Source organism: Pelophylax lessonae (assembly GCF_965119305.1).
Source record: "Pelophylax lessonae genome assembly, chromosome: 3".
NCBI lineage: Eukaryota > Metazoa > Chordata > Amphibia > Anura > Ranidae > Pelophylax > Pelophylax lessonae.
This window is the reverse complement of record NC_138770.1, coordinates 659,672,670-659,687,604: the sequence shown is the minus strand read 5'-3', so window position 1 is coordinate 659,687,604 and position 14,935 is coordinate 659,672,670. Positions and strand designations below refer to the sequence as shown.

The 14,935-nt window shown below is 42.9% G+C and overlaps 1 protein-coding gene across 1 annotated transcript in view; it reads left to right on the top strand.

Moving 5' to 3' along the window:
- GPCPD1 (glycerophosphocholine phosphodiesterase 1) overlaps positions 1 to 14,935 on the top strand; it is a 168,676-nt gene that overhangs the window by 5,887 nt on the left and 147,854 nt on the right. The gene's annotated exons all lie outside the window — the stretch shown is intronic.

Here is a 14,935-nt window from a genome sequence, read left to right as displayed (position 1 = left end):
TCCACGGGGAGCGATTGCAGGTGCCCGGCGGCAATCCCCTGACTCTCCTCATTGGGTCATTTTACTTTGACAGCAGCAGGAGCCAGTGGTGCTATGCTGCTGTCTCAGCCAATGAGGAGGGAGAGTCATGGGCAGCAGAGTCTCTCCTTCAACATCGTTGGATAGAGATGACTTTTATCTTTAAGTGATTGTAAAGTCTCGTGGTTTTTTTCTATTAAAATAACAAACATGTTATACTTACCTGTCCTGTACAGTTGGTTTTGCACAAGGCAGACCAGATCCTCTTCTCGGGTCCCTGGCTGGAGCTCCTGGCCCCTCACTCCTGTTGAGTGCCCCCACAGCAAGCAGCTTGCTATGGGAGCACCCGAGCCGAGCTCCAGCTCCGTGTATCCATTCAGACACGGAGCTGCTGTTTTGCCCTGTCCCCTCTGTCTCCTGATTGGCTAACTGAGTTTGATTTACAGCCACGGGAGCCAATGGTGCTGCTGCTGTTTCTCAGCCAATCAGGTGGGGAAGTCCTAGACGGCTGAGACACTTGTGGAAATCGCTGAATAGAGATGGAGCTGAGGTAAGCATTAGTGGGGCTGAGGGGGTTGCTGCACAAAGAAGGCTTTTTATCTTAATGCATAGAATGCATTGGGATAAAAAAACCTTCTGACTTTACAACCCCTTCAATGCATAGAACCCCTTCAATGCATAGAACATCTGCTCTGAAATTCATAAAAATTGTGAAATTATCAGGAGGCTAATTTTAGGGTTTGTGCAAGACTGTCCTGTTCTGTCCTTGGACAAAATTAGTCTTTGAGGAGTCTAGGCCATGGGTGAAAGTCTTCAGTCACTGACTATTAAAAGCCTTCTGTTCCCAAAATACAACACGCATGTTGTGGAACGCCTTCCTAGAACTGGTCAGAGCTCTTGTATGGATGGGGACTTTCGTTTCAGTGAAATCAGTGAAATCTAATCTGGTCACCTTTCCTTCCTTCTCTCTTCTTCTTCTTTTTTTTTTTTTTTTTTTTTTTTTTTTTTTTTTTTTATGCAATGGGCTCTTACTTTGCCTTGTTTACCCCAGTGGCAGTCTCTACCATACCACCCCTATGAAAAGAGATTCATAGTGAATTCTATTTCAGAGGGCAGTATAGAAGCAGCTTACAGTCTTTTAGGAGAGAATACTAGCAGCTCCTGAATACCTTAAGTCCTGCTACATGACTCAGGCTGGCCCCTTTTGCAGATATAGCTATGTAAAAGATTAAAAATAGGAGTCTGTATAAAATCCAGTAATACACTGTCTCGCCCTGCTCTGCACATGCTCAGTTGCTCTCCATTTTTAAACACTGCTGAATTTGTAGAGGCTGATATGCTAATCGCATTGGGCCCCTTTCACGTGATTGGGCCAATTGGGTCCGCCTATCTGTTTTTCAGGCGGACCCGATCAGGCCACCCATTTTCTTCTATAGGGAGGCCAAAATGGGCTGTCTGTTTTCATCTCATCTTCCATAGAGGAGAGCGGGACTCTGACAGGTCCGTCTCTGCACAGTGACTGGAGACAGACCTGTCATCCGCCTGCTCAAAGGGGATCAGCAGAGCGATCCCCGCTAAGCAAGTGGAGTACATCAAAACAGATTTTGTTCCTTGTGAAAGGGGCCTTAAAGCGGAATTAAATCCTCCTGTCCTTTACAGACAAGGAAGCTGCTTCTGTTTGTTCTGCAACTGCCATGGTGCTGAACATGTGATCAGTTATGACACCAGACGTTTGATTGTTTGACAGTTTGGTTGATGACACAAGAAAATGTGGCAGTTGCCTTCCTTGCTAACTGTTTTGAAGCCGTTAAATGAAAGGGTTTAGTTCCACTTTATGATTTACTGCTGCTCAGGGGCTCCAGGATTTAACAAAATGGCAGCCTCCAGCAAGAAGAAACGGGAATGATGCTGGACACTAATGTTGGTAACATACTTATTAATGTGGAATGTACAGTGCCTTGAAAAAGTATTAATATCCCTAGAAATTTTCCACGTTTTGTCATGTTATAACCAAAAAACTTAAATGTCATTTATTGGGATTTTATGTGATAGACAACACAAAGTGACACATAATTGTGAAGTGGAAGGAAAATGATAAATGGTTTTCAAAATTTTTTACAAATGAATATCTGAAAAGTGTGGCTGCGTTTGTATTCACCCCCCTTGTGTGTGTGTTTTTTTTTTTTTTTTTTTTTGCCCATTCTTCTTTGCAAAATATCTTAATCTCTGTCAGATTGGATGGAGAGCGTCTGTGAACAGCAATTTTCGAGTCTTTACTTTATTATTATTATTATTATTATTATTATTTATTATTATACAGGATTTATATAGCGCCAACAGTTTACGCAGCGCTTTACAATGTGAGGGAAGACAATACAATTACAGTACAATTCAATACAGGAGGAATTGGAGGGCCTCGCTCATTAGAGCTTACAATCTAGAAGGGAGGGTCAAGTGAAACAAAAGGCAATAAGCGTGGGGGATGGGTTGATGGAGAAAATGGAAGTATAGTTGTTAGGTGTTAGTAGGATAGGCTTCTCTGAAGAGGAGGGTTTTCAGAGATCGCCTAAAAGCTAATAGAGTAGGAGATAATCGGACAGATAAGGGTAAGGAGTTCCATAGGATTGGAGAGGCTCTCAATGGTGTAGTGGTTAGCACTTTTCACCTAGCAGCAAAAGGGTTGCTGGTTCGAATCCCAACCGAGACACTGCCTGCCTGGAGTTTGCATGTTCTCCCTGTGCCTGCGTGGGTTTCCTCCCACACTCCAAAGACATGCTGGTGGGTTAATTGGCTCCTGTCTAAATTGGCCCTGGTATGTGTATGAATGTGAGTTGGGGACCTTAGATTGTAAGCTCCTTGATGGTAGGGACTGATGTGAATGTACAATGTATATGTAAAGTGCTGCGTAAATGAGCGCTGCCAGCATTGCTGCAGAGGTTGAAGGGGGTGGGGGTCAGCCTGTCAGTGCTCAGACCATACGCCGCACACTGCATCAAATTGGTCTGCATGACTGTCGTCCCAGAAGAAAGCCTCTTCTAAAGATGATGCACAAGAAAGCCCACAAACAGTTTGCTGAAGACAAGCAGACTAAGAACATGGATTACTGGAACCATATCCTGTGGTCTGATGAGACCAAGATAAACTTATTTGGTTCAGATGGTGTCAGGCGTGTGTGGTGGCAACCAGGTGAGGAGTACAAAGACAAGTGTGTATTGCCTACAGTCCAGCATGGTGATGGGAGTGTCATGGTCTGGGGCTGCCGCCACTGGGGAGCTACAGATCATTGAGGGAACCATGAATGTCAACATGTACTGTGACATACTGAAGCAGAGCATGATCCCCTCCCTTCAGAGACTGGGCTGCTGGGCAGTATTCCAACATGATAATGACCCCAAACACACCTTCAAGATGACCACTGCCTTGTTAAAGAAGCTGAGGGTAAAGGTGATGGACTGGCCAAGCATGTCTCCAGACCTAAACCCTATTGAGCATCTCTGGGGCATCCTCAAATGGAAGGCGGAGAAGTGCAAGGTCTCTAACATCTACCAGCTCTGTGATGTCATCATGGAGGAGTGGAAGAGGACTCCAGTGGCAACCTGTGAAGCTCTGATGAACTCCATGCCCAAGAGGGTTAAGGCAGTGCTGGAAAATAATGGCGACCACACAAAATATTGACACTTTGGGCCCAATTTGGACATTTTCACTTAGGGGTGTACTCACTTTTGTTGCCAGCTGTTTAGACATTAATGGCTGTGTGTTGAGTTATTTTGAGGGGACAGCAAATTGACACTGTTATACAAGCTGTACACTCACTACTTTACATTGTAGCAAAGTGTCATTTCTTCAGTGTTGTCACATGAAAAGATAGAATAAAATTATTTGCAAAAATGTGAGGGGGTGCACTCACATACTGCATATGTATATTTGTGTGTGTGTAAAAAAAAAAAAAAAAAAAAAATGTTGAAAACCATTTATCATTTTCCTTCCACTGCACAATTATGTGACACTTTGTGTCGATCTATCACAAACAATCCCATTAAAATACATTTACGTTTTTTTTGCTGTAACATGACAATGTGGAAAATTTTCAAGGGGTCTGAATACTTTTTCAAGGGACTGTATGTTACTTCCTACAGAATTTTTAATTTTTTTAAGTATTTATGGGTAAAGTTCCACTTGCTTTAGGTGGCAAGTCAGAGGACAGTGAACCTGTGAAAACCGCCTGTCGCCTGTTTTTGCTGCCTCCTTGCTGCTTGTGTACACAAGGCTTTGCTTCCTCCATTGACACTGTGACACTAAGAGGAAAAACAATTGTTTTCTTTGTGCTGATCTATGCAGGTCCAACGTAGTTTGGGTTCTGGGAACGAGCCCTAATTCTTTATTATAATAGGTTTAGGTACGCCTCCTGTGTGATGCTGAGGAGTTTGTTGGCAGAACTAAGCATTGTCGTAATCAGCGGTGTTAGGACTGCACTCCCTGTATTCACAAAGAGGAGAGTCTTTATAGGGCTGCAGAGGGGATTTCAAGTGGATTCCCACAATTCTGAGGACAAGATCTGGCGCAGGGCCTAATAAGCACAACAGTTGCTGTTAATAATGTTGAAACTGCTACAATGAACTAGAAGCTTGTTTGTGTTAAGAAGCTTTGACAATACAAGTCTGTTCACACCATACTGCACATAGAAATGCACAACAAACTGAAAATGCATGTGAAGCAATGTGCATTTTTTATATGGGGTAAAAAATGTTTAGGCTCGGTTCACACTATTGCGATGCGGGAAGGCTGCGAATTCGCAGCCTGTTCCCGCATCGCACACGCACCCCCGGCAGTTCACACTGCCATATGCGATCCGCTGGGGGTGTCAATGTAATCTTAACGACACCCCCAGTTTGATCGCATATCGCAGTGCGATCGTGCAGTTCGCACAGGATCGGATCGCACAAGTGTGAACCGCTGTGCGATCCGATCCTGATGCGGCAGCAAAAATGCCTCCTGTGCGTCTTTGCTGCGGGTGCGGTGCGAATTTAGCCATACAAACTGTATGGCTAAACTCGCACCGCACAGCTGATCACATGTCATGTCGGAGCAGTGCGCTCCGACATGACATGCGAACCCGGCACACGCAGTAGTGTGAACCGGGGCTTAGACATCAACTTTGGCCCCTCACCCCCTCTTATACTTACCTGAGCTCTCAATTGATCCAGTGCTGTGCACCTCTTCAGCTCTTCTCTCCCTTCACTTCTGCCTCTCACTGGCTTTGCTGGGGAACAGGGAGCTATTGGCTCATAGTGATTTCAAAGCCAGTGACTAGGGAGCAGGGGGCCGAGTCCCCCCTGTCTGTCAATGGACGCAGCAGCGTGGCTCAGGAGCAGATTGTATAAAGTACTCAAAACCCATACTTGAGTAAAAGTACAAGTACTCGATCAAAAAGTGACTTGAGTAGAAGTACTAAAGTATTCAACATTGTACTTAAGTATTGCAAGTAGTTTTTTTAAAAACTTGCTACTCAAGTACTGAAAGTAAAAGTACAAGTACTGTGTTATGTAGTTATTAAAGAAAGAAGTCAAAAGTTTGAACATCATATTGTCTTTTATTATTTCAAATGCAGCTTTTATTTATACATACAGTAGCTTTTATTTTCGTATGCGCTGATAATACTCATGTTTTGAGCTTCATGAAACCTGCCATCTACTGTTCTGGCAGTGGTAATTTTTATAATTGTAACGAGTAACTATGCAGCACAAAAAAAAAAAAAAATATCGGAGTAGAAGTATTGAAATCATTGAAAAAATGTAGTGAAGTAAAAGTGGAAGTAGGAGAAAAAAATTCTACTCTAGGAAAGTACAGATACCGCCTTTCCGTACTTAAGTACAGTAGTGAAGTAGTTCTACTTAGTTACTATACATCTCTGGTCAGGAGAGAGTATGCACAATTGCCCCCATGGGAAACCGCTTTCCATGGGGGCACTGGATAGAGAAAAGGAGGCAGGGGTGTCGTTGGGGGGACCCAAGCAGAGGAGGTTCTGTTGCACAGAGCAGGTAAGTATAGAGATGCTTGTTTGGTTTTTTTTTTTGCTTTGCTTTTTTTTTCCCCTTTACTTTAAAATCCCTTTAATTTGCATTGATGTGCATTGCATTCAAATGCATACAGTATGTGCACAGTGCATTTTAACGCACTGCATGGAACTTTGGACACATTTGGGACTGATATACTGTATATACACTGTTCAAAAAAATAAAGGAACACTTTTTTTTAATCAGCGTATAGCTTCAAGTCAAGTAAACTCCTGGGATATTGATCTGTTCAGTTCAGTAGCAGAGGGGGTTGTTAATCAGTTTTAGCTGCTTTGGTTTTACTCCAGTTAACAGGGGCCCTTGAAAGGCAACAATGAGATGACCCCGAAAACAGCGTGGGTTTACAGGTGGGGGCCACTGACGTTTTTTTTTTTTTTTTTCCCCTACTCCTCTTTTCTGACTGTTTTGCATTTGGCTAGGGTCAGTGTCACTACTGGTAGCATGAGGCGATACCTGGACCCTATAGAGGTTGCACAGGCATTCCAACTTCTCCAGGATGACTCATCAATACATGCCATTGCCAGAAGATTTGCTGTGTCTCCCAGCACAGTCTAATGCCTCGTACACACGCAACGATTATCGGCCGACTGATCGTCCGACTTTTGTCCAGAGTTGTGTTTGGTTGGTTGGAATGTGCCTAGACTGCACACTAATTTTCTCGGCCAACAAAAATCTACTTCAGAAGTGATGTCATGTGCTGGTTTACTTTCCGTGTGTTTTTTTTCTTCTCTGAGCATGCCCAGTCTTGCTCATCAGATTTTTGTCTGCCGAAATCTGTACTGACTGACGGAAAATCGGCCGTTGTGTTGACGGCCAACAAGAATTTTATTGCATGCACACCAGATTTTTTTTTCGACCGAAAAGTTGGAGTCGGTTGTCGAAAGCATCATACTAACAAGCCGACAATTCCCGGCCAATAATCGATGCGTGTGTACGAGGCATAAAGAGCATGGAGGAGATTCCAGGAGACAGTCAGTTACTCTAGAAGAGCTGGACAGGACCATAGAAGGTCCTTAACCCATCAGCAGACATTGTCAGGCATGCATACAAGCATGTGGGGGGACCATACAAACTACTGAGTACTATGTTTTTGAGTTGCTGCAATGAAATCTCAGCAAAATGGACAAGCATGCTGCATCAGTTTTTCACTTTTATTTTCGGGGTGTCTTTTAGTTCAGCCCTCTGTAGAGTGACAATTTTCCATTTCCATCAAACGATGTGGCATCCTTTCGATCCTAACTCATTACCCAGTCCATACCAGTATAGATATCCAGCATGATATTTTTTCCCCATTGAGATCTGATGTGTTTTCAAAGTGTTCCTTTTAATTTTATTTTTATATATATATATACGCAAGTCAAGTTCCTCCTCCCCAAACTCCCTCATCCATGTCTTTATAGACCTTGCTTTGTGCACTGGTGCGCAGTCATGTTGGAACAGGAAGGGGCCATCCCCAAACTGTTCCCACCAAGTTGGGAGCATGAAATTGTCCAAAATGTCTTGGTATGCTGACGCCTTAGGAGTTCCCTTCACTGGAGCTAAGGGGCCGAGCCAAACCCCTGAATAACAACCCCACACCATAATTCCCCCCCCCCCCCCGTTTCAACAAATGATTTGGACCAGTGCACAAAGCAAAGTTCATAAAGAGATGGATAAGCAGGTTTGGGGTGGAGGAACATGACTGGCCTGACCTCAACCCGATAGAACACTTTTGGGATGAATTGTAACAAATGCTCTTCTGGAAGAATGGTCAAACATTCCCATAGACACACTCCTAAACCTTGTGGACAGCCTTCCTAGAAGAGTTGAAGCTGTTATATCTGCAAAGGGTGGGCCAACTCAATATTGAACTCTATGAACAAAGACTGGAGGTGGGTTTGAAATGGTGTGAGTTCAGCTGAACTCGCACAATTTCAAACAAGCATTTCAGTGTGCGTTCCGGGGTCATTTGACCGACATCTGTGTGGGTTTATGAATAGATGTCTATTGAAATTGCCCCCGAAGTCGCCAAAATTAGTGCAGGAGCTACTTTTGGGAGTCACTGCGGTGCCGCAAAGTCGGCGTGGCACTGATAAGGATGGTGCCATTGCCGGCAATAGGCTCAGATTTGACATCTCAAATCAGCCCATTGTAAAGTTCATGTGTGTGTAAAGGCAGGCGTCACAATACTTTTGGCAATATAGTGTGTATATAGAAGTTAGTGCAGCACGGGGTTAATAGCACATTATCCACAATGTAACTTCTATTTTTTTGTCATTTTGATGTAGTGTTTGCTTTGGCCTGCTGACCCTTTGATCTCCTTTGCTAGAAAACAAGTGTTCACATAGATATCCCTAGAGAGAGTCCAATGTAGATCTTACATCTTACACAATATGTAACCCTGCACAAAGGTTTTCAGCACGTTCTGTTTATGTTTGCAGTTCTGTGACTCTGAATTTCTGCTGTGTTTTTGCTTTCATATATTATAGATAGAGCTGTGAGTCACTCAGCCTTCCATCATTTCTTAACCACTTAACCACCGGAGGATTTTGCTGTCTTGCGTCCAGGCCACTTTTTGCGATTCGGCGCTGTGCGAATTTAACTGACAATTGCGCGGTCATGCGACGCTGTACCCAAACAAAATTTACGTTCTTTTTTTCCCACAAACAGAGCTTTCTTTTGGTGGTATTTGATCACCTCTGCGCTTTTTATTTTTTACGATATTAATAAAAAAATGCGAAAATTTTTAAAAAGTAACAATATTTTTCTACTTTGATAGTTCAAAAATATCCAATATATTCAATTTTTGTCATATATTTAGGCCAAAATGTATTTAGCTACATGTCTTTGACAAAAAAATTCTCAGTGAGCGTATTTTTAACCGCTTTAAGACCGGAAGATTTTACCCCATTCCTGACCAGGCCATATTTTGCGATTCGGCACTGTGTTACTTTAACGGACAATTGCGCGGTCATGCGATGCTGTACCCAAATTAAATTGATGTTCTTTTTTCCCCACAAACAGAGCTTTCTTTTGGTGGTATTTGATCACCTGTGCGATTTTTACTTTTTGCGCTATAAACAAAAAAAGAGCGACAACTTTGAAAAAATAACAATATTTTCCACATTTTTTTTATATGAAATTCCCACAAAAAAAAAATGTAAAAATCAAAATTTTTTAACATTTTAGGCCAATTTGTTTTCTGCTACATATTTTTGGTAAAAAAAATTGCAATAAGCGTATTTTGATTGGTTTGCGCAAAAGTTATCGCAGTTACTAACTACGGGAATTTGTCATATTTTTATTTTTTTTGGTTTTATTTTTTTTTTTTTTTTACTAGTAATGGTGGTGATCTGCGATGTGTTTTTTTTTTTTTTTTTTTGCGGGACTGCGACATTGCGGCGGACAGATCGGACCCTTGACTGACATTTTTTACACTTTGGGGGTACCAGTGACATTACTACAGTAATCAGTGCTATAAATATGCACTGTTACTGTAAAAATGACACTGGCAGGGAAGGGGTTAATTTTTATTGGTGATCAAGGGGTTAATGTATGCCTGGTGCTTACTGACGTGTGTGGGGGGAGGTGACTGAGTGACACAGGGACAGATCGCAGGTTCAGCTATGCTGAATCCTGCAATCTGTCACTTAGGAGATCCGCCCACTTTGTTTTTACACAAGCGGGCGGATTTCCACACAAGATCCCCGACGATCGGGGAAAAGCGGCGGTAATCACCGCCTCTCCTCCCCTGGCCCGACTCCCGCTGTGACTGAAAACAGCGGGAGCGAGCCTCCGGCGGCGCGCGCGCCGCCCACTAGGGGAGGAGTCCAGCGAAGTAGGTCTACGTCGCTGGACGATATCGAGGCACTTTGCCGCAGTAGAAGTGGTTAAGTTCACCATATACATTATAAAATGATTAAACAAAAACCTGTCAGAGGTACCAAGTATGTAGTGTAAGGGCCTTCCTAATTGTAAAAATGTATTGGATAGTTTTTAGGTAAGGCCTCATAATTTTAGTAGATCTAAAGTTGATTATACATAGATTAATTACGTGTGTGTGTGTGTGTGTGTGTATGGTAAATGTTGAGGGAATGTCTAGCTGCTACGTGTGCAATCCCAGTATGTTAGGGTGCCAGGGAGACGCAGGTGCAGCTTATTTTGGCCTGCCATACATACTTGACATGCTACAGTCAGCCTTCTTGGGCCCACTAAAATGCCAGAATTGCGCACACAGCAGCAGCTGTGTATAAAGGGTCAGATTAGTTTACATTGCAAGTGATCACTGAAAAGTGAGTTTGCTTCTCATTGCCTGTTAGTTTGCAGTATATTTTGCCTTTGGCCTGTTTCACACGGACTTCAGCTTGTTAAGAGCAAGTTTTTTTTACAAAGTATCTGCAGAGCTTTTAGCAAGCTTTGTTGAAGCTTTTAAAGTACCATTCAGCTCCAGTTTGTAAATGCTGAAAACAGATCCTAATGGGAGTGTTGATTGCCACTTTAAACAAGCTGCTAGCAGGCTTTAGCACTTGATGCTTGTTGAAAGCCTGCTATCAGCTTGCTTAACCACTCGACCTCCGGAAGACTTACCCCCTCTTTATGACCAGGTCATCTTTTTGCAATAAGGCGATTGTGTCACTTTAACTGACAGTTGCATGGTTATGCAACGCTGTGCAGAAATAGAATTTGTAATTTTTTTTTTTTTTTTTGCACTATAAACAAAAAAAGACCAAAAATTTTGAAAAAAAAACAATATATTTTAGTTTCTGCTATAAAACCTATCTATCCAAAAAAAAAGCAAAAAACCTAATGTCTTCATAAATTTAGGCCAATATGTATTCTGCTACGTGTTTCTGGTGAAGAAAACCCCAATAAGCGGTTATTGATTCCTTTACCTAAACGGTATACAAACTATGGGATATATTTATGGAATTTTATTTAATACTGGGTATGACAGCGATCAGGGACTTATAGCGGGACTGCGATATTTGGGGGACAGTTTGACACCAACGGACACTTTGTGGGAGCCAGTGGCACTAATACAGTGATCATTTCTAAAAAATCTGCACTGCCATGTACTGACATTTTCTGGGAAAGGGGTTAAACCTCTAGGGCAATCAAAGAGGGAACTGTGATTTGGCTCGGGTGCCCCTAGAGCAAGCTGCTTGCTTTGGGGTCACGGAACAGTAGGGAGGAGCCAGGATCACAGAAGAGAGACCTGAGAAGAGGAGAATCCAGGCTGCTCTGTGCAAAACCACTGCAACAGTGGAGGTGAGTATAACATAACCAGACTTTACTATTGCTTTAAGGCCCCTTTCACACTTATGCGACGCAATTTTGCTGCAATTTTGATGCGACTTTGCTGCGATTTTGACACGATTTTGAAAGCAATGGCTATGGCTCAAAACGCAATCAAATCATGGCAAAGTAGTGCAGGAACTACTTTGAAGTCGGTGCGACTTCAAAACGCACTGATATGAATGGGGCTCATTGAAAATAATGGAAAACGACTTGTCATGCGATTTTTGTGGTCCAAAATCGCGGGACAAGTCGCACTAATGTGAAAGGGGCCTAAATTGTTCATAAATTCACAGCAGTAAAATTGAATCTGTATATGCAGTAAAGCATGCTTGTTATACTCACTGTGGAACCTAAGGGGTTAATCCTCTGCATTGTGTAAAAATTGGCTGTTTGATCTGATTGGTCTTCTCTGATCCTCTCCTTTGTCCACTGTCCCCAATCAATCTCCTGACAGTACAGAGCCTTTGGAGACACTCTGCATATGCTCAGTATTATTATTATTATTATTATTATACAGGATTTATATAGCGCCAACAGTTTGCGCAGCGCTTTACAATGTGAGGGAAGACCATACAGTTACAGTACAATTCAATACAGGAGGAACTAGAGGGCCTCGCTCGTTAGAGCTTACAATCTAGAAGGGAGGGTACAGTATGGTGTGTATTGCTAGAGGTTTTTTTTTTTTTTTTTTTTTTTTTTTCCTGCGAGAGTGCATGTGATCAGCAAAGGGCCAATCAGCACTGTCCAGACAGAGGGTCAGGGGTCCTGCAACCTCATAGGACAGTCAGAGTAGAATGAAATCTCCTCCTACAAGCTTTAACCAGACACTGATAGAAGTCACAAGTTATACTGCTAATGAGAAGATATTTAGCAGACTATAATTACTAAATTAATTGCATTTCCGTGTTCTGTATAGTGTGGGAGAGCGGATCTAGTGAATGCAGGTATTCTAGTCTTGCTGTGCTTTGACATAAACATGCTCAGTCATTTTCCTTTGAGCTTGCATGTTTATGTGCTGAATAGACAACACCAGCACAGCCCTTATTTCGGGAACAAGGATGATCAGCTGGCAAAGACTAGTCTGTCTGACCAATACTTTCCCAACGTTGGGCGGGGAAGTCGTCAGAAGTCACAGGGTGACTATGACAAGTGTTTTGACATAATGGTCTGGATCTTGCATAACTTTCCATCTCTCGGATTCATCTTGCGTTCTAAAGAGATGGCTGCACACTACAGTAGTTCTATGCCTGTGTTGATTTTTTTTTTTTTTTATTAGCAATTCAATTCCAGATAAAAATGAAAGTTTATCTTCTCGGTTCCAGCAGTAGAAGATAAACAGATTGAATGACACAAGTGTTATGCAATCTGCAGTCTAAGGAAGTGGATCACAGCCAAGAGTTTGTTCTCTTGTGACTTTCCCTTCTGCATGTCAAACAGCAAGGCCTCAAATAACCCCAAGCTCTTTAGTGACCAGTATGATCCTGGGTTCTGTCACACAATTATTTATGTACAGCAAAGGAGGTTTGTGCTTGGAGCATACCTAATCCGAAGGACAAAAGTGTAATATATTGCAGCTTACCAGTCCTTGGATGTAGTGACTGCAATAGCTTTTTTAACCACTTGCCGACCGCCACAAGTACATATACTGCGGCGGTCAGCCCCTCACAGGCAAAGTGACGTATGGGTACGTCACTAGCATGTGAGGCTCTGGGGAGCGAGCGCGCGGTCACGGAGCCCCCCCCTTGCGATCGTCGGGTGGAGAGGGAGAAAGGCAGGCAACTAATGTAAACAAGCCGCCTGTCATTCTCCCCTGTGTAGGAATAGTGATTATACGGTTCTACTATGTAGGACCGTTGATCACTGTTCCTACACCTCAAGCCACAGCCAATCACAGTTAGAATCACTCCCCTAGGGACACACATAACCCCTCCCTCTCAAAAAAAGTTAACCCCTTCGCTACCAGTGTCATTTTACAGTAACAGTGCATATGTATAGCACTGATTACTGTAGAAATGTCACTGGTAACCCCAAAAGTGTCAAAAATGTCAGTCAAGGGTCCGATCTGTCCGCCGCAATGTCGCAGTCCCGCAAAAAAAAACGCAGCTCGCTGCCATTACGCGTAAAAAAAAAGACAATCTTACCCTTTGTTAGTAAACGCAATAACTTTTGCGCAAACCAATCAAAATACGCTTTTTTTTTTTTTACCAAACCTATGTAGCATAAAACAAATTGGCTGAAAATGTTAAAAAATTTAGATTTTTACATTTTTTTTGGGGGGAATTTCATATTTAAAAAAAATGTAAAAAATATTGCTGTTTTTGCAAAATTAACGCTCTTTTTTTTGTTTATAGCGCATGATCAAAAAAATCGCACAGGTGATCAAATACCACCAAAAGAAAGCTCTGTTTGTGGGAAAAAAAGGACGTCAAATTTGTTTAGGTACAGCGTCGCACGACCGCGCAATTGTCCGTTAAAGTCACGCAGTGCCGAATCGCAAAATACCCCCTGGTCAGGAAGGGGGTAAAATCTTCCGGGGCTTAAGTGGTTAAGGCTAAGCACAGAAATAACTTATTTATATAAATGCAGCGTGGTCCCTTCCTGAGAGCTGACCTGGAAGCAAAAAAAAGTCTTGGACAGTTGGGGTCCTTTCACATGGGCGGTCCGTATGTCCGTATATCATCCCATCCGTTTGCGACATAATGTATGTCAATGGGATTGCGGATGTCATCGGATGACCATCCACTGACATCCGATTTGCGTCCTTTCATTTCTGTTCCGTTTTTTGGAACAGAACAGAACCCTATTGTTATCTTCCGTTTAAAAAAACGGAAAGGACTCCTCCTCCAACCAACCCCCCCCCCCCCCCCCGCAGCTGGCCAAATTACAGAGTGCAGCGTGCTTCGCATATTAGGTAGGGAACCGGCTGTGAAGTAGCATGGCTTCCCTGTTGGTTCCCCTTAGTGGAGATTGAAGAATGGGCTTGAGTAAAGGCACCGCTGAATCCCAGGACAGGTAAGTGTCCTGATATTAAAAGTCAGCAGCTACAGTATTTGTAGCTGCTCTTTTTTTTTTTTTCTGCAGGAGCCTGGAGATCCTAATGTCACATTGCAAATCAGTGTGCGGATATGCTCAGTGGTATGGTTTACTTGGCATATTTGCACATTGTTTTTGTAATATGATGTAAAATCCTGATGTTAACTGCTAGCTCTCTTAATTAGCTGTGCACTCCCCATTAAAGCAGATTTTAAACCTTTTTTTCTGTTTATTAATAAACCCTTTGGTGCCGGCCGCACGCATATATGCGGCCTCTGGCCGGGAGGGCATATTTGCATGGATTGGTGTAAATACAGCAGCTAACGGAAAGTTCTGGATCGCTGCTTGTGATTGGGCGCTTTCCGATCATGTCACCGCCATGACAGCCAAGCACGACGGTCACATGGTCATAAGCCCCGCCTCCCAGCATCCTAAACCTCTTAGAGAGCCAGCGCCAAGAAGTTAAACCGGCCCCTAGGGGGTTTAGGCAATAATGTGTGAGTGTGCACCATATATTAGCACATTATGACAGA